Below are 21,065 nucleotides of genomic sequence, written 5' to 3' on the forward strand. Positions count from 1 at the left end.
TTCTCCAACTCCAGCTCATGGCCCATTGATTGGTACAGCTGCTACCCTGCATTGGCTCCTCTGACTAGTTGCATATTGTGCTGCCCACTGCAGTAGCAGGACAGTCTGTGGACTCTTGTAGGGTAGGTGACAGTGTGGCTTCCTGTGCCTCCATTGTCCTGAAGGATCGGAGGAAAGCATTGCCTGAATCCTTCACAAGAATGCAGGAAGAAGAGCCTATGATGGGTGATGAGGTTTTAGTTGTTAGTGCTGTTGCTTTTGCAGGAAATTGGGGAGTAGGCATTGTGCTTCTGCATTATTTTGTTTCTGCTTTGGTTACTGACAATAAAATAAATGCTTTGGTGAAATTAAAATGAATTATCATCTATGTCTGTCTGCTGTAATGGGAAGGGTTGTAGAGGTGTGGGTTGTTGGGGGGGGAGGTAAGCCAAACCAAAGAAAACCAGGCTTGTGTCAGACATATTGCACTAATGAAAGAGGACATGCCCACCTCTGGACTGTGGGGGCGATGGTGTTTGCCCTGAATGTGGGTACCTCAGGGTACAGCAGTAGTCAGGGTGCTGCACAGTGCCCATAATATTTCCTTTCAGCGTATAGAGCTTCTCAGTGCTACCTGGCCACCCCATGCAAGGTGGGGCTTGCAGGGGCAGGGGCTTTCAAGGCCTGGGCTTTCATTATTGTGGCCAGAGAAAGACACAGCAGCCAAACCAAGGCCAGGTGGTGGTGGGTTGGTGCATAATTTTGTCAATGCAGGGAGCAGTAATTGGGTGGGCACTGCACAGTGCACATAATATTTCCTCTGTGCGCATTCAGCTTCTCAGAGTTCAGGATTTAGGCTGGTGATTGGCAGTTGAGGAGAACAAAGCAAATTCAAAACCAGGGAGGCAGGCTTGACTAACTGCTAATTGCAGCTCATGCAATTTGCTCATGCAAGCCCCTCACCCTACCCTTCTACACTTTCCTTCTTACACTCAGGGAACATGAAGTAAAGAATCGAACAAAGAAATACAAACCTTTATTTATAAACCAAATATTAACCATAATTAAACAAACCACAGAACAGGTTTTATAAGATAACAGTGTATAATTACTACAACAGAGGAATTTCTTTTTACGACTGTAGTGATGCATGATTCATAAAAAAAAATCAGTCTAAGGAGTAATCATTTCTAACTAAAAGACCTTAGCTCTAAGGTGGACTTTCCGAGCTTGACTGAAAATTGGTGGATGGCAGAACTTGGATCCATACTGGCCTGTCCCGCTCCCAGGCAGGAGCGGGGCTAATGACCAGTAGGCATAGAATCATTGGAAGGAGCCTGGCAAGTATTTGCCAGTTGTCCCGGGTCTGGGAATGGCTCCTGGCCTCAGAGTGATTCCTGTCACACTACCTCCATGAACCTGCCTGAAGCCAGACAGTTCTGTCTCACCATCTCATGCAGCCAATGCTAGCAGTCCCTGAGGAAGTTCATGATCCTGTCCATGTGTGCATCAGTGGCAGCCTGCCTCAGTAGCCTGCATGTCATCAGCGGTGGCATTGCAAGCAGAGCTGAAAATCAAGAAATGCAGGAAATGGAGTGAATTAAGGACACTTGGTGCTCTAAAAAGACACACTCAGCAAATCTTGTGAGTGGATAAGAAGCATTCGGCCCAAAATGACCAAGACGGGCTGCCTGGCCACAGGTGGTAGAACGCCCTGAGTGGCTGCAAAGAAGTGCCCACCCATTTTGGCCACTGGTGTGCCTCCCTGCTGTGCATTGCCCTGTACCTCCCTGCATTGCCACTAACTCCCAGGGTCTTTAAAGCAGTGTCCTATGCTGTCCCCCTCCCCCTCTTCATCTCACAGCCCAGTCTAATCCCAGGTTTAGCTAAAAAAAAATTAAAAAAAAAAAAAGCTAATGGCACTTTATCATGCATCAGCAGATGCATGACGAACAGATCCAAAGAGGTGATACTTCCCCTCTATCGGGCGCTGGTCAGACCGCAGTTGGAGTACTGCGTGCAATTCTGGGCGCCACAATTCAAGAGGGATGCAGATAACCTGGAGAGGGTCCAGAGAAGGGCCACTCGTATGGTTAAGGACCTACAGACCAAGCCCTACAAGGAGAGACTAGAGAAACTGGATCTTTTCAGCCTCCGCAAGAGAAGGTTGAGAGGCGACCTTGTGGCCGCCTATAAGTTCATCACGGGGGCACAGAAGGGAATTGGTGAGTATTTATTCACCAAGGCGCCCCCGGGGGTTACAAGAAATAATGGCCACAAGCTAGCAGAGAGCAGATTTAGACTGGACATTAGGAAGAACTTCTTCACAGTTCGAGTGGCCAAGGTCTGGAACGGGCTCCCAAGGGAGGTGGTGCTCTCCCCTACCCTGGGGGTCTTCAAGAGGAGGTTGAATATGCATCTAGCTGGGGTCATCTAGGCCCAGCACTCTTTCCTGCCTATGCAGGGGGTCGGACTCAATGATCTATTGAGGTCCCTTCCAACCCTAACATCTATGAATCTATGAATCAGGTGTCAGTTCAGGTGACAGGTGACTTAAAGGGTACCCAGGGCTTCACATATCAGGTGCATAGGTTGAGCTCCATGGTTTATCCTCCTCAGAGGAAGTAGCAGTTGACATAACTAGGACACTGCCACTATCGTCTCCACTGGAACCCCTGCAAGTTGCAGCGGTAGTTGGCAATGTCTCAGCAGGCGAGCATGCCCTGGAGGCCTCTGTCTCTGTGCATTCACGGTGATCCAGTACCTCCATTAGCAGCTGAAGGTATCTGTAATGGACCACGCCATGCACTGGGGTGCCCTGCCACTGTGCTCTGGTGACATCCCTGTGGAAAGCAGCCTGCAGTATTTTTGCCTTGACACGGCACTGGACCACTATTCTGTTGTGCCCCCGCTCACCCATTATCTTGGCAACATTAAGGTAGATGTGCCAGTTTGCCCATGGGCTGCAGACCAAATGGCATACAACCTCACGATCTCCTCACACCTGCACCAAGCTCTTTGTTTCAGTGAAGACCCAATTGGATCTAGTCCACTCTATTCTCCTCTGAACATCAAATATCTTGCATCAATAAGGGATACCCCGGGGAGCTGTGCACTCAATTAATAAGTCTTGAGGTGACAGGGCCAAGGGAGGTTCACCCTCCTCCCACCTTGTTGTTTTTGGGCAAAGTTTGGACATCAGACATGCTGGCACCAGGCAGGGCAACTTGGTATCTTATGGGCATACTTGTTCTGGACAACTTCTAGCTCTGCTAGGTCTTTTAGCCTGCATATGCCATGATGCAGTAGCAGGGTGTTGCAAATTTTGGCACCAGTCAGTAGCCTTCTCCAGGGCTCCCCTCTGCCTGCCAAGGGTGTCCTACACACAAATGCCTGAAAATAACCATGTGTCAAGACACTGCTCCCAGCTGCACATGGTCTAAACTGCTGAGTGGTTTGGACATAGCTGGTGAGGGAATGAAAGCTGACAGAACTCACCCACTATTCATAAAACAGGTACACCTAAGGCTTGGCTCATAGAACTCCACTTGTCAGATTTACGTAAAACTGGCAAGTGAATTAATGGCTTTAGGGGGACAATTATGCCACAGCCAGCTGAAAGGGGGATGTTTTAGAGGTGCAGGGTGGAGGAGGGGGGGGTTCCTCATGGCTTTTGCCAGGCAAAGTCTGGTGATTTTTGCTGGGCGTGCAGGAGCTATGATCTGCAACTGTTACAAGTTTTGGCACCAGTCAACAGCATTCACCAGGGCTCCGACCGGTATCCTAAAACATTCATTATACACAAATACTTGAAAATTGTGGGAACACTTGGTGGACAAGGGGGCTCACTGCACAAAAATTGTAGCAACACCTGATGGACAAAGAGGCTTACCACACATTATTCAGTGAATTCCCGTGTACACGTGACAGATTAATGGCTGTACCATTCCAAGTTGTGTCATTGCAAACTAAACTACATCAGGATGGGGTTTAGTTTATGACAATGCAAACTGATGTAAGTCACCAAAAGCTCACATACGTAGAAAGACTGATGCCATTAAGCCACACAAAAGGACAATTTTAGTCACGTGTACAAGTGGCCCTGGTTTTCAAATCTCTGGGATATTAAGTCTGAATCCCAAAGTTTTCAGGCTCTCATAAGAAATGGAACTGGGGTGAAATCCAGCTTCATGGCATCACACAGCTGTCTCTTGAGCACAGGAAAATCTTAAGTGCAAAAGAGAGTTTTCCAGTCCCTGGGAGATCATTTTCTCTAGTCTTCTGTGCTAAGAATTAAATCCTGGGCTCTGAGAATCCACTTCTGTGGGAAGCAATTTGTAACTTCCTTCCTATCAGCTGTGTATCAGGATGTTCAAATTAAAGCTCCAGCCAATACTCTGGACCTATTTGTGAGTACTTCCAAGAAAAAGGCTCTGTGTGTCCTCATCTGGACAGGGCCCAGAGGGCATGGCCTGAAAGATGAGGTAGGTTATGGCAACAGGCTGTTGCCACAAGGAATGGACAGAAAGGCTTATCCTGCTTCAAATGGATCTATAGGTTGCAAGAAGGTGTGAAGTTCTGGGGGAATAGCAGGAGGAATGGCTGAGCACCAGGGGATGAGAGCAGTGCTCTGGGGACTTTCCTGCCACTCTCTCTCTGCTGTTCAGCATGCCACATACCACACAGATGCTGGATCCAAATGTGTGGAGGATCCTTGTTCAGGTTTCTTTTCTGGGGCTGAATCAATGCACCTCCTAGGTGCCTTTTTTAAAATTCCTTCATCTACCTTCAGAGTAGGTAGTGTGGGACCCTTCCTATGAGACTCTTCTCACAAAAGGGCATTCTGCAGAGAGGCAGTGACTGTCCCTTTTGTGTGGGTGGCATAAAGACCTCTGGGGAAAAGACACAGAGGCAGCCCCTCCTTGTGCAGGGTGGAGGGGTATTTGGGGGAGGCATGCAGAGATGGCGTCTCCCTGTATGAGGCAGAGGGGTCTTTGCAGCCATGTTTGCTGATGTCTTTCTTTCTGTCCTACAATGCTAGTATTGTTCCTTATTTCTTGTTGAGTTCTTGACCTAATTGCTAATGGAAGCTCCTCAGGGAAGAAAGCCTGTCTGTTTATCTGCCAGTGAGGCACTGCCACACGCCTGCATGCAAATTAAATACTCTTGGCAGTGTTACCCACAGACAGGGTAGAACAAAAACCTCAGCAGGGACAGGCACGTCAGGGGGGCAGAAGGGACAGGTTTTTTGTTTCCAAAGCAAGAAGCAAATGGGATTTTTCTCTCCCCTTAAGCCAGCTCTTCCTGCCAACCTCTTCTCCATACAGAGATATGAAAGTGACCTGAGCCATATAAATACCAACACTCAGATGGATCCCACGACTATCCTTGCAGGTTGGGAGGGCAAATCCAAATGACTAGGGGGGTGGAGGGGTAGTTATTTCTCCTGTCCTAAGGGCTAGACAGGGAATCCTGGCACTGGAGCCTTAAGCTGTGATGAGTCTTTCTGCTCATGAGCCCCTGAACCCCTGTAGTGGACTGCATATTATCAGGTCCCGGTACCCTTGGTCTCTCACATCCATGAATACAGGCAAACTGGTTAATTTGTCCACAGAGAAACCACCAATGGAAGCCATGAATCACAGCATATCAGCAGCCACGATGTCTTTTGCCAAGGACACTTAGAAGGGGCTTTGGCAATCCACTTCTGGATATTGCACCCATTCATCACAAACACCCCTTCAGGCTTATCGCTGTTCTGTATTCACTGTACCACCACAGGCTCTCTGCGTCTCGGCAGGCAGAATGCAGCACAACACTAGGAGAATGGTCGTGTACGTAGCAGCCATTAATTACATAGTGTGCCTGCCATGCCACCCATGCCCCCTCCAGCAAGAGCACAGGAACCATTACGCTTTAAATACTGAACAATGAGATCAATGTGAGCCTGCCTGCATGTTCCTGGCCAACAACTCCATTCTTCGTCCTGGCCTTGGACAAGGACTATTTGCAGCCATCCAGTTTGTAGGCAGAAGCATTAATGAAGTAATACAGCGGTTCCCAACCTGTGGTACATGTACCCTCAGTAGTACACAGATAACCTGTCAGTGGTACCTGTTAACAGATTTATTATAATTACTTTATATGGCAGAAATTTGCTGGTGGTATTTAAGGTTGTATCATTTTAAACTGGTGGTGCGCAATCTGTCAGAGTTTGGGAACTGCTGAAGTAATACAAGAATGTGGTGTTCTTCAAGTTCACACCCTCTAGTGGCCACTCTTCTTACAGTGCTTCTTAGTACAAGAACTTTCTGTTGATCTAGTATCTGTCCAGCATCCCCACCAGTGTCCTGGGTGTTTCCTACAGTCTGACCAGTGTCTTCTCTCTAATCTAGATATAAAAGAATCAACCCTTCCAAGATGAGGTTTCCAAAAAAAAAAACCCTTTGTGATTTGTCAGTGGGCCTTCAGACTCCTAAGCCACTAGGCACTTCAGGAAAAATCCCCCCATTGCTTTTGGCACAGAGACTATTCTACAGATTTCACGTTAGGATGCTTCTGATTCTTCTATGTTTCCTTGTTTTTCTGGGTCAACCCAATGGGGGGTGAGCTTGATTCTCCATTAATTAGTTAATGTCTCATTAAATGGATCAGTAATTACCAATCTGTTTGGTTGGCAAAGCACCTTGAACATGCCATGTGCTGCAGAAATGTTAAGTCCTTATTAATAATTAATATAGTAGCTTCCAATAGTTCCAAACAGAGATGACTGTGTGCTAAGCACTTGAACGTATAATGAAATGACAGTCCTTCCCTTCGGATCTCATGATATTAGCTATTAGACCGGTGTGCTCTTTTTTCATTGGACGGAGAATTATAAGTATTCTCCTTGTGTACCATACTATTTAGATCTTTCTTCCACACCCATCACTGGGGTTTCTGGTCACTTGCCTCTATTGCATCAAATCATTGGACAATCATCTGCGCTCTTCCACTCCTCTCTTCAGTGGGTCCAATCTGAGTGTATGTAGTATGAGATGACCTGTGCAGTATCCTTTGGAAAATCTAGCTGGGAGGGGTTTTGACTTTCTTTTTATTATTGTGGAAAATAAATGGGTTGTACATTGAAAGATCCCACGCTCCAGATGCTATAGATTTGGAAATCGTTAATAAATGCTGCTCACAGTGCATTTTTTCTTTTGGCCATATGGTTCTGTATTGTGAAACCTTCATCCTACAGCACTTTGCAGTACTGCTTAAATGTAGCCACCTCTGTTTTGGTTCTTTTCCCTTTGGGGGGTGGGGAGAGTGTAAGCAAATTATTCATAACTGTATATGCACTGCAAGTGATGACAAAGAAAAAAGATTTTGTCTATGGATGGTGGGGTAACCCCCTACTCTTACATTTTAGAGGAGGTTAAATGGGATCTTGGTTTTCATAGATGTTAGGGTCGGAAGGGACCTCAATAGATCATCGAGTCCGACCCCCTGCATAGGCAGGAAAGAGTGCTGAGTTTAGATGACCCCATCTAGATGCCTATCTAACCTCCTCTTGAAGACCCCCAGGGTAGGGAAGAGCACCACCTCCCTTGGGAGCCTGTTCCAGACCTTGGCCACTCGAACTGTGAAGAAGTTCCTCCTAATATCCAATCTAAATCTGCTCTCTGCTAGCTTGTGGCCATTATTTCTTGTAACCCCTGGGGGCGCCTTGGTGAATAAATACTCACCAATTCCCTTCTGTGCCCCCGTGATGAACTTATAGGCAGGCACAAGGTCGCCTCTCAACCTTCTCTTGCGGAGGCTGAAAAGGTCCAGGTTCTCTAGTCTCTCCTCGTAGGGCTTGGTCTGCAGGCCCTTAACCATACGAGTGGCCCTTCTCTGGACCCTCTCCAGGTTATCCGCATCCCTCTTGAATTGTGGCACCCAGAATTGCACGCAGTACTCCAACTGAGGTCTGACCAGCACCCGCTAGAGGGGAAGTATCACCTCCTTGGACCTATTCATCATGCATCTGCTGATGCACGATAAAGTGCCGTTAGTTTTTCTGATGGCTTCGTCACACTGCCGACTCATGTTCATCTTGGAGTCCACTAGGACTCCAAGATCCCTTTCCACTTCCGTGCCACCCAGCAGGTCATTCCCTAGGCTGTAGGTGTGCTGGACATTTTTCCTCCCTAGGTGCAGCACTTTGCATTTCTCCTTGTTGAACTGCGTTCTGTTGTTTTCTGCCCACTTGTCCAACCTATCCAGGTCTGCTTGCAGCTGTTCCCTGCCCTCCGGCGTGTCCACTTCTCCCCATAGCTTTGGGTCATCTGCAAACTTGGACAGAGTACATTTCACTCCCTTGTCCAAGTCGCTGATGAAGACATTAAAGAGCATCAGTCCAAGGACCGAGCCCTGCGGGACCCCGCTGCCCACATCCTTCCAGGTTGAAACCAACCCATCCACCACGACTCTCTGGGTGCGACCCTCTAGCCAATTCGCCACCCACTGGACTGTGTAGTCGTCCAAGTCACAGCCTCTTAACTTGTTCACCAATATGGGGTATGGTTTTAAAGGTCTTTTCCAAAAGAGACATAAACTATGTCATGCTTGCATTTATATGCTTTTTGAGGATGAAACTGATCTTTCCCAGTCTAATCCTGTGGTCCCAGGGAGCCTAGTACTTCAAACCCAGAGAACTGGAAAAGGGCCAATGTGGTCCCCATTTTCAAAAAAAGGGAGAAAAGAGGACCCAGAAAATTATAGGCCCATTAGTCTTACCTCGATCATGGGGAAGGTTCTTGAGAAAATTATCCAGTAGCACATCTGCAAGGGACCAGCAGGGGAGATTATGCTTAAGGGCAACCAACATGGGTTCATTAGAGGCAGGTCCTGTCAGACCAACCTGGTGGCCTTCTGTGACCAGGTCACAAAAGTCTTGGATACAGGTGTCACTGTGGATGTAGTCTTTTTGGACTTTAGGAAGGCCTTCGACACTGTCTCTCACCCCATCCTCGTTAAAAAATTAGGTGACTGTGGTGTTGACACCTACACAGTCAGATGGGTCTCAAATTGGCTGAAGAGGTGCACCCAGAGAGTGGTGGTGGACGGATCATTTTCGACCTGGAGGAATGTGGGCAGTGGGGTTCCCCAGTGCTCCGTTCTGGGGCCCGCAGGAAGTTTGAAGCAATGGGGGGAATTGTTCAAGTTTGAGATCTTGAACATTGCCTGCACCTTGTTCAAGTTCACACATGACACTAAGATGTGGGGGGAAATGAGCACGCTAGAAGAGAGGGACAGGCTACAACTAGATCTGGACGGGTTATAGAGGTGGGCAGATGAGACTAGGATGGGTTTCAATATGGACAAGTGCAAGGTGCTGCACCTGGGGAAGAAGAACCAGCAGCAGACCTACAGGCTGGGGAACTCCCTTCTCGTCAGCACAGAGGCAGAAAAGGATCTTGGAGTAATTATTGATTCCAAGATAAACATGGGCTGCCAATGTGGGGACGCGGTCAGGAAGGCTAACCGCACCTTGTCATGCATCCACAGATGCATCACGATCAGGTGCAAGGAGATGATCCTCCCCCTCTATGCGACACTGCTCAGGCCACAGTTGGAGTACTGCGTTCAGTTCTGGGCGCCGCACTTCAGGAGGGATGTGGACAGCATCGAGGGGGTCCAGAGGAGGGCCACTCACATGATCAGGGAGCAGCAGGGCAAGCCCTACGAGGAGAGGCTAAGGGACCTGAACCTGTTCGGCCTCCACAAGAGAAGGCTGAGGGGGGATCTGGTGGCCGCCTATAAGCTTGCCAAGGGGGACCAGCAGGCAATGGGAGAGTCCCTGTTCCCCTGAGCACTACCGGGGATAACAAGGAACAATGGCCATAAGTTGACTGAGGGTAGATTCAGGCTAGATATCAGAAGGCACCACTTCACAGTCAGGGCGGCTAGGAGCTGGAACCAACTTCCAAGGGAAGTGGTGCTTGCCCCTACCTTGGGGGTCTTCCAAAGGAGGCTAGACAGCCACCTAGCCGGGGTCATTTGACCCCAGCATCCTTTCCTGCCTATGGCAGGGGGTCGGACTTGATGATCTGCTTAGATCCCTTCCGACCCTACCAACTATGAAACTCATTGCTCAAGCCTCTATGCTAGTTTTGGATACTCAGTTATTTCTTTCCCGGACTGCTTTCTCAATCTGAATGAATGCCATTTTTTGTACCCTCCTGTTCCTTATAGGATTCCTCTTTTCCAGGTATGAGTGCCTGTGGGAAGCTACACCACACAACTGGGGGGACTTCATCCCCTTCAAAGTCTATTTCTGGGGCTCCTGAAGCTATTTGTGAAGGTCAGATTTGGGAAGGATCAGATTACACCAAATCTGCAAGTGTATTCCAAATAAATCTCCCCATTGTGAAGACCTGTCAATCTTTTATGAAATTTCACCCCTCTCCTCCCCACCCACCTGATGACATTAGCTGGACCCTGAGACAAAGGCTAACCATTTCTGGCAAAATGTGAGTGAAGGATACAGGGTTTGCTCAATGGAGTTGCCTCTTGGCCTGAAGTTGGGTAGGACTGGGCATATTGCTTAAATGCTAAAAATTCCACAGCTTATACTAGAGGCTTAAGGGCAGAAATCTCTTGGAATCAAATGTTAAAATATTGGAACCACGTAGTTTGCATCTCCTGTTCTCTGGCTGTATTGTCAAACAATTGAGTAGGAATAATCCCCTTAACAACCCATTGCGGTTAAGGTTCAAGTCTCTTGTGGCTGCTCGGGGCCAAGAGGTTCCTGGCTAGAAATGGCTTCCAAAGGCAGAACAGGGTATTCAAGATGAGCTCAGCACAACTTCTAGCCACTGGGTCTTTCAGTGACTGACTGACTTCAAGCCTGCGGTAGAGGGTTTCAGATCTGACAGGCGGTCCCCTGAGGGTCCTAGTTCTAGTCACTCATGCACTGTACAGCTGGCCATAAATGGACTCGGCTGTGACCACTAGGTGGCAGATGCAGTTCAAAGGGATTGCAGCCTCAGTCTTGCCATTTCTAAGGTTGGGGTGCGTTAGTTTGGGTACCACCACAAAGGCCAGTGTCAACATGTTATGACGTAGCTTCCCAGCTTCATTTCCCGAGTCAAAACTGGGCTAGATTTTTGCTGGCCATTATGCAAAATAGCAAGGGGGCAGGGGGTGGAATAACAGTTTGTGTCTTCTCCTCCTTTACATATCCATGCTTCTGCCTCCTCAGCCAAATTCGTTCCCCTCTACCTGCAACTTCCCTCCTCCACCTGGCACCAAGGCTTGGCTTTCTGCTGACCCCACTTGTACATACTTGGTCCAGGAAGCAAAGAGATGGGGGAAAAAAGAGCCCAACTTTTCCTAATGAAGAGAACAATACAGTAATTCAGCTGCCACTGCATTTTTTAAAACAGACAGGTCAGCAGCTGAGGAGTCAGAAGAGCCTTGATAGTTAGCAGGTAGTGTGTGTGATGGTGAGATTCCTCTACATAAAGTACATACCCATGGAAGGTGTATAGTCTCAAGTCTACCTCTGGCCCCAGGGAGCAGCGTTTAAAGCAGTGGTTCTCAAACTTTTTATACTCAAGGCACTATCACTTGTTAGATTCAAGGCACCCCTCAGAAAATACTGGCTCTAAGTTTTCACTAGTTGTTTGTTTGTTTTTTACTACAGAAAAATAATAAAGCAGTTTGCCTGTTGCAAGGAACTCAGAAAGCCCACAACCGGCTTTAAAACTATGGATTCCTATTTTAAATCCTTGAGTTTATCTTGTGAATCACATGTGTACACCTGACAGTGGTAACATTGCATGGCACCCCACAATACCCTTGCAAGGATCTCAAGGTACCTCAGGGTACCATGGCACCCTGGTTGTGAATGAGTTTTAAATAATGATGTCCTGCAGTACTGTAACTAAGGAGGAGTTGGGAGAAATGACTGGGGATCCAGCCCCAGACACCAACTTGTGGAGAGAACAAAAAGAGCAGCCACTGCTGCTGCCCCTGACTGCCATGCCAAAGCTGGCAGCCCACGTGCAGTCACAGCCTTGTGCAGCATGGCCCTACAGGGCACAGAATACCCAGTTATGCCTCTAGTGTCCTACATTGTTTTTGCTGTGTGGTGATAAAAAAAGGTGAAAGAAAATTCTTCCAGGACAGGAATAACATCCTGTTAGGCTTGATTTTTTTTGCCAAGGGATCTTTATAATTTTTTTAAAACAGAGATACTGATCTAATTCCAGTGCTTCCTGCTTTGCTTGGAAGGAATTTCAGCATCCCTTTGATCTGCACCCAAGGGCCGCTGGGGGTAGCACAGGCTGTGATCAAACACTCAGCTGAGAGAGGAAGAGATCCCAGAATCAAAGGAGGCAGCCTGCTTTCCAGGCCATCATTCAGGCCCACTCTGCACTCAGGTGAGTCCTGAGCCTCTAGGGAATGTATCTCCACTGTCAGGGCAGCTACCCTGCAGAGCGGCTCATTGTCATCATCAATCCTCCCCCTTTAAGAGAATCCTGTAGGCAGCCTGTTCATTAGTGCTGGCTGAGTTATTTTTTACAGATAAATTATCTGACTAATTTAGCACTTTATCCTGCCCATGAAATCATTCACAAACAGACTTTGATTTTTATTCACTATTCGTAATTGTTTCACAAATGGTTCATGCAAATAAATTTCAGCCCATGGGGTTGTCTGCAAACTATTCCCTTCTACTCTTCATGGGGCATGATTGGTCCCCTAAGTCACATGCTATTCTGTCTAATCTCAGATTGGAGGACTGACTTCCTTTTATGCATAATTACACATGATGAATAAAAATACTTTTTCTTGTGTACAGTCTACCGTTGCGGCAGCTGTGCCCCAAACATTCATGCCAGACAAAAACCCATTCACACAAATGTTCATGAATAAGAAGTAAAAAAGGGAAGAACTAGGTAGAATTGAACAGCTGTTAAGAATTTGAACAAATATGCACAAACACTTGTTTTGGAGCATCTGCTGTCAATATGTGATGCTCCTTCATTCATGTGTGCAAACTGCTCATAAAGTGCATGCCACCCATGCTCAGAGAGGGGCTTATTGGCCCATGCTAATGACTTGTCTACACAAGAGGTTTATAAACTGTTTCCAGATGCACAGAGATACCTTTCTAGATGTTATTGCCTCCACTATTGGATCTCAGCCCAAATAACCTTAATGTGTTCCATTAGGCTGGACTGACCAGTAAAGACTGAATACTATAATTGTGTTCTCTAAGGGACTCTGAGTTTGGCATATCTAGCAAGACCCCAGGAATGGGAGGAGTTTCCATACTATCTTTTATCTGTTACCATGAACACAGCCAGATGTGTTACAGGAAAAAGTAAAACTTCCCATGATGCATGTACATATGCAGTAATATACATTGAGGAAATTTCTTCCTGAGCCCATCTTGGTCATCTGTTTGTGCTCTGAAGCATGATGATTAACAGCCATAGGTATTGTTATCTGAGGTGTTAGTACTGCAGGATAATATTGTTTTGTATGAGTCTAGTGCTTTTTCTGAAATGTCCTGTTTAAGCTTCTCTGCTCTTTTCTCTCCGAGGAGTTCACAATCTTGCTGCTTAGGTCACATGTAGCCCTCAAGCAAAATAAATGCTTTCTGCCTTTTTGAAAATATGGATATTGCATTCAGCTCATGCTTAGCCTGAGTAAGGTTTTAAAAAGGTGTGCGTTTCCCTTCTTCCTAACAGTCACTGCTATACCAGCAGCCCATATCCGCTGGAGAGATATGGAAGACTGATTAGCTTTTGTGTTTAAAAAGATTGCAAAGGGGATTCAGCATGCCTGTAATTACAGTGCATCAGAGCAGACTTGATTAATCGACTCTGTCGGAGCATGCTAATTAGCATGCCCCAGCACCCTCCATGTCTTGTGTATCAGCATCCCTGCAGGATAAAATGGCAGCAGGGGCACCTTAACTAAATCTTGTTCAATGAGCTTTAGTTAAAGCACCACAGCCACCATGTTGAAATGTTAGGATGCCGATACATGATCTTCTGTGGGTGTTTTAATTAGAGTGGCTCTTGGAGCCACTCTGATTAAAGTGCACCCCACCCCCAGGAATGTGTGTAAAAATGCCCTCAGTGTCTCTGACCTCTTAATAACCAATTCAAATTCCTCTTAAAGAGCCATCACTATCCAACCATCCTTTGGCAGTCCAGATGGAACAAGTCAATGAAATCTCAGTCCAGTCCTGGTGGGGAGTCACCCATGTCACACAGGCCACTGCATGATTGGCCCTTTATTAGGCCTCCCAACAGAAAGACCTTGAAGACTGACCTACATTTCAAGGTAGTCTCTCCATGTTGTGGGTAGAGGTATGATGTAGAAGGCAGCTGGCACTGTGGCTATCTGTTTTGTGGATGGAGAGGGGTCTTTCAGACCCTAGAACTGTCAGGTCGACGTCTTTTGTCAGCAGTAGACTCAAAATAGTAACAAAAGCAACTATACAACTCAGTAGGTGCATCTACTAATTCATTAATGCACATTAAATCTAGTACCTCCATTGGGAGGTACTAGAAAAAGGCGCATCCGCCTATTTTAATTCACGTTAGCTAAAGAGCATGGGGTTTTTTGTGATGCTTTAAATGTGCATTAAAATAGGTTAATGCACATTAAAGTGAATGTGTAGATGCACTCAGTGAGCAGCAACCTGAACTCAGGGCTAGGCACAGCCTCTGTATGATGGACATAACAGGGAACAGGGGCTTCAATATTGGCATTGGATATCCCCCAGAATCAGAGGGATTTCCAGAGGTCATAGGGATAGCATAAGCCTCCATACACAAACCTCTAGCTGGAGGGGAAAGGGTACATGCTGGGGGAGGAAAAGTAGACCAGAGTATCTGGCTATTCTGGGCTCCTGCATCAGTCTGTACAAGCCATTGTAAGCAGCTACACATTTTAAGACAAACTCTGGCTCTTTTTGCTGCTAGTGACAACCAGCAGAAGGATTCTACTTATCTCTGTATGTAGTGTTGGCTGCAAATTTTGTCACAGAAAGCTTTTTTTTTTTTTTTTTTTTAAGACAAGAATTGCTTTTTTTCCCCCCACCCCTCAACGAAAGCAACATTCACAAAAAATGTTTGTTTCCTTGGAGAGAGCTCAATTTTTTGATTAGAGGAATCAAAACAAAACAGATCATTTCCCCTTCACATTTTTTATTTGGAAAAATAATTTAGAAAAAACTTCAAACTGAAACTGAATAAAAATGCCCTAATTTTCCTCACACACACACACAATTTATAGTCTCTCTCTCTGACACACACACACACACACACACACACACACACAGTCAGATGGAAGTTTTACTTCAATTCATTTAGGTGAAACAAATTCAGTGACGTTTTGAAGAAAATTAAGTATTCTCATTTTCTTTTAATTGTTTTGTGGAAAGCACCTGGCATTTTTCTCCTCTTCCCTAACTGGAAGCATTGTGGGTAACAAGATGGAGTTTTCACCTGCATATCAAACTGGCTAGTTCATTCTGGTTTTTTTTGCCATGAGTCCTGCAGTTTGCTGACAGTTATCTGCAGACATCCAGGACATTTTGCCTCTGCTGACTACAGAACCCTTACGGAGTGAAGCTGCTTCTGTGTGGGTTGCAGGCAGTGAGATTGGGCTCCATGACAGCAAGGGCTTCAGCCAGCAGGAAATAAAGACCAGGGTATTTAAGATGTGCTAGAATCAAATGAAGAACAGTGCAGGGCTCTGACAAGATGGGCTCTTATAGATCTTTTTTGCTTAAACAGTGGGATGCAGTAGGTGGTATTGATTGGAACAGCATGATCGGAGAGTCTAGGCATGTCTACACAGCAAAATGAAAGTGGGATCACAGCATGTGCTGGCTGACACATTCTAGCTAGTGCAGGTCACAATAGTAGTACAGATTTGGCAGCATGGCTAAGCAACAGTTCCAAAAAGGGACAGGAGAACCATTCCTAATACAATAAAAACCATTTGCAAAATTCACCCAAACCAGAATACTCCCAGAGACCTGTTGAATGCAGTCATGCCCTCTTCATTCTCCTCTAGGGGGTTGTGACTTTTGCACTTCTTCCAACCAATTCTAGAAAAATGTGTGGTAGATCTCATTCAGAAGGCACCAGGAATTTTATTCCAGTAGGATACAGGCACCATTTTCAGTCCCAAATGATCTGAATTCCGACAGCTTAGGCCCAAAGCCATACAGGTAGTTCACCTGTCCTCACTTCATAATTATTAGTCTCCTCTGTTCCTTCTCAATATGTCCCCTTTGTAACTGTTCAGCTTTTCCATCTCATGAGGAGTTAACAATTATAAGGTTTTCTGCTTTCAAGCTGTTTTGCCCAATTTAGAGTCATACGATCATAGCAAACTAGGGCTGGAAGGGACCTCCAGAAGTCATCCACTCCAACCCCCTGCCTGAGGCAGGATCATCCCTATCCAAACCATCCCATACAAATCCATAATACTAACATATTTGTAAATCTACCATCAAACCTGAAACAACATAGACCTAACAACCTAACCTACTACAGGTAAAGCAGGGTGTGACAGGGGGCCAGGTTAAGGCCAAATGTCAACATTGGCCTGCCTACCTGTCTATGTAAGGCAGGCCACCCAGTCTCTCTTGCCACACCTTGTTGTTATAACACTAGTTGTAATAATGCAGGAAGCTGTCCATTTAATGCTCTAGTGACTAGGGCTTTAAACACAACTCTGAACTCCTCTTATCATGTCCCATGCCTCATAAATGGCATCCATATTGCACAGTGCCTCACACAGACCCGTGCTCCAGGGTCTCACTGGGAATCTCACTCCCCCCTGGAACACATCATCACTATAACACCACATTGTGTATTCAGTTACCCACTATGACTCCCCTGGCCCCCTACTGACTGCACCCAGCCTTTGGGCTCTGCTTGCACCAGGTATCCTCACACGCACACTGCACACCCTCTCACTGAGGTTTACCTTCTCCTTTGCCCCCTCTCTAGTGCAACAACTTACTCACTGGGGCCCACTCACTAATTTACTTCCATGCAGCCCTTCAGGTTGCCCCTTGCAGCCCTACTCTGCATTGGCCTCTAGCCCCACTCTGGACTCTTCAGTTCCCCTTTCCAAGGGCCACTGGGGTCTTACATCCCCATGAGGCTCAGGCATCACATAGACATACCTGGCCCCTTCCTGACCCCTCACTGAGACCAACCCCATGCCCCTTCTCTAGGGCATGGGGTCTGACACCCCACGTGCTCAGGTGTCCATGGACATGCTTGGCCCCCTGCTCTTAATAACCCACCAGATGGTGGGAGCTGGCATTAAAAGGTGCCCCTACCTGCCTTTCACTGGGGAGGCAACTGACCTGGCATTTCTGGGAAGCTACCCCACCATGAGCAGCCCTACCCGGCCATCCTTCCCCAGCAAGGTACAGTTTTCAGTCATGCTGAGGATCAATGCAGGCCTACCTGCCCTTAGTCTCATTCTTTTTGAGGACCTGGATATAGTTCTTGAGCTGCTCTCTCTCCTGGGCTCATCTCTCACACCAACACCCCTAGCAGCCTCCTTCATCACAGCCAGCCTCCTGACTGACCTCTACCTTCTGTTGGCTGTGATATCCCCAACTTCAAGAGGACCTTCAGCCTATATAGGCTCTGGCCCCACCTCCAGGCCAGTCTGGGTGCCATATAGACCTTCGTAGCTCTGGCCTGCCCCTCATGGTGGGCTCAAATACCCTTTGGCCTTATGGCCCTGGCCCCCTTACATTGACCAGTCAAGGGATCAGAAGGTCAGCATAGCAGCTGCTGCCCTCCATATGCCAGAGCAGCCCCCCTTTGGGCCCCACCCTAGAGCCATCACCCCAAGCCAGGCTGACCTAGCTCCCCAACAAAGCTGCATGATGTCTAGTTCCACTGGGCTCACCTGAGCCCCCTAGCTTCATCCTTGCCCAATCTAATCAGGGCCTGCCTAGCCCCCACATAGGCCTGCAAGTTGTAAACCACTTTTCTAGGCTGGGCCTTGCTCTCTCTCTCTCAGCCCAAGCCTTCTCCCTGGGGCTCAAGACCCTACTTGGCCCCCAGGAACCTCCTGCCATCCCTCTAGGTCCTCCCTTACCTTCAAGGATGCTCCAAGCAGCAGCTCAGCTGGGTGTTGTTGTTCCAGCTACCAGCAGCAGACTGCTGGCTCATCCCTGATGCCTGAGCTAAAATGGAGGCTGCTCAGTCCTCTCCTCCAACCACATGGCCCCTCCAGAGGCCATGTGACCACCTCATCAGGGCTGGCTGCACCTGCCAGTTGCCCTGCTGCCTACTTTCACCCTTAAAGTGGCAGGCACCAAAGATGCTCTGCCACATAGGGGAACCATGGCAGCCAGTGTCCTGCTTCTATAAAATATTGTCATTATATGCTCAACAGGTCCTGGGTAGAGGGCCACACCGCCCTGCTACGGAGGAAGGTAAAAACCCTCAAGGTCCATATTAGTGGGGTAAACCATGGGGTAAAATTCCTTCCTGATCTCACATATGGTGATCAGTCTGTCCCTGAGCGGAGGTGCAAAACTGTAACCAGAAATCTCCAGCTTTGGTCCCAGTAGAAACATTGACACACCCCAGTCAAAGTCTCCAGTTCATGAGCTCCTTGCAGTTTCCAATTTTGCACTAAGAGGTTGGGGACCCATTCCCTTCCTCCAGCCATGGGGGTGAGTCTGGCCATACTGGAGGAGAGTGGTACTGAAAAATCTGATTGGAGAGAAACTTCCACTGCCTAGAAACGTTCTGAGTGAGCCTTCATACTTCTGTTTCTCTAATCTTCCAGGAGCAGGATTTATCTACATTCCCTGTGAAGCATTTAGATACAATGGAGGGAAGCAGAACCTAGATAAAATAATAGACAAAGCCTTACCTCTATTTTATTAAAATCTTTGATGATAGCCATCCACTTAAATACTGTTAATCCACATGTTATTAACATGGAGTCATACCCTCCCAATACATCAGTTGTTTTGGATCTATCTGGGCCTACCAATCATTTTGGGGACAACCCCCCCCCCCCCCCCCCACACACACACATGTACAGGCTTGGCAACACCAAACTGGCCAGCACCACAAATGAAAGGGACCTGGGGGTAATAATAGACCACAGTATGAGTATGAGCCTGCAGTGTGACCATGATGCCCTGGCATGCATCAGGAAAATAATGGAAAATAATACCCTGGCATGCATCAATCAATGCATCTCCAGCAAAACTAGGGAAGTGATTCTTCTACCCATTGGTAGGACTGCAGCTGGAGTACTGCATCCAGTACTGGGCACTACACTTCAATAAGGATGTGGTAAAGCTCGAGAAAGTCCAGAGGAGGGCCACCTGTATGATCACAGACTGGCATGAGGAAAGGCAGAGGGACCTGGGACTCTTCAGCCGTCTCTTTTTCAGGCTGAAGAGAGGACTTGGTAACAGCTTACCGCTACATCAGGAGCATACATCAAGGGCTCAGTGAACAACTGTTCACCAGGGTGCCCTTGGGGATAACCAGGAGTAATGACCATAAACTCCTAGAAGATTGTTTCAGGTTCAACATGAGGCTTCTTCACAGCCAGAGTGTCCAGACTGTGGAATAAGCTCCCTCCAGAGGTGGTGCAATCGCCTACCCTGGAAATCTTCAAGAGGAGGCTGGACAGTTGTCTTCCTGCCTGGTGCAGGGGGCTGGACCCAAAGATCTTCCAAGGTCCCATCCAGCCCCGCAATCTATGAATCTATGAATGAATCTATGGAATTTATTCATGACCTATGCTGACTCCAAACAGTGCTCTAAACAGGAGGTTCAGAGAAATAATGTTGTATCAATAGGTAAAGTCAACAGTTAAGAGGCCAGACTTCACACTTGGGGATTCATTGTGACATCCAAGTGCCTGTGATAATGCACAATCTAGTTAGTGTGTGCCCAGCAGACCTGTTTATTGGCTGTGGTGTCACAAGCTACTCAAAGGTTCAGTTCTGCAAGCTACTCAATCTCATTTCAACAGTTTGTCAAAAATGGGTATGCTGGTTATCCCCTAAGGATGAATTAATTCTCTTCCATATACCTTGATAGTCAGAATGAACCTAACCCAAATCACTTAATTCATATGTATGTCCACAAAAATGTGTCATGAATTAATTAATGGAATCACATTGCAGTGTAACTCCACTTAAAAAAGAGGAGTGGGCAATGTAGAAACCCACTGATAAAAAGATGGCTGCAGAGTCATTATGCTACCATCAGGTTGCAACTGTACCAGATTCTCCGTAAAATGAATGCAATAGTTCCTGAAGACAGCCTTTGTTGTCTCCATCTATTAGATGTTTTCTGGGCAGCCATATATTTTTCATTTATTTCTTGTCAATTGGCCAGAGCAGCCAGCTTCAGCACATAGCCATACACTGTTTTATCTGAACTAGCATATGCCAAGATGAATAGAGACTAAGATCCTTTATGGCAAAAGCTTCATTCTCAAGATGGTACAGGAGCAGAAGAATCTGAGTCAGCAAGAAGGCTTCTAGCATTCAGCCAAAACATGTCATTGCTGTTGTTGGGACAGAAGAAACCTACTTTCTATTAAAATCCAACAGCCAACCTTTTTCTTGAAAACCTAAGTCTGACCTATGCATGACCCACACCCTCATTGTGAGAAAACACAGTCCTCCATATTGAGAGGTGGGCAGGTGGTCCCTGTGAACTTTCCTGTCTAAAATTCTTCCTTTTATTTCTGTGCGGGCCGGGGGTGAGCCGGGCGTGTCTTTGCGCACATGGGCTGTGGCCAGCAGCCCGGGCACGCAGGGCCAGAGGAAACCACGCGGCGGCAAGGCACGCACGGGCTAGAATTAGTCACAGAGGCGTAATGGTTGATTGAAAGATTATTTACTTACACCCAAGATGGTCGCGGTGTAGGCTGGACAGTTTCCAGGTGCAGCTCCGCTTAAATCCTTGTTGGAGGATTACGACAAATTCGGTTCTTTGGCCCCGGAGTTGTTAAGGCTCCGCAGGTTCGGCAATTTCTTTCCCACGGAGTTGTCGAAGCTCCGTGGGCTC

At 47.1% G+C, this 21,065-nt stretch overlaps 1 long non-coding RNA gene across 1 annotated transcript; it reads right to left on the minus strand.

Annotated features, from left to right (window-relative positions):
• Nucleotides 1-993: 993 nt before the first annotated feature.
• Nucleotides 994-18,204, minus strand: LOC132250124 (uncharacterized). Its single transcript, XR_009461700.1, has 2 exons — nt 18,112-18,204; nt 994-1,546 (listed from the first exon to the last, which is right to left on the minus strand). It is a non-coding gene; the product is annotated as an uncharacterized LOC132250124 (long non-coding RNA).
• Between the last annotated feature and the right edge of the window lie 2,861 nt (nt 18,205-21,065).

This window comes from Alligator mississippiensis, chromosome 1 (assembly GCF_030867095.1).
Source record: "Alligator mississippiensis isolate rAllMis1 chromosome 1, rAllMis1, whole genome shotgun sequence".
In the NCBI taxonomy this organism is placed as follows: Eukaryota; Metazoa; Chordata; order Crocodylia; family Alligatoridae; genus Alligator; species Alligator mississippiensis.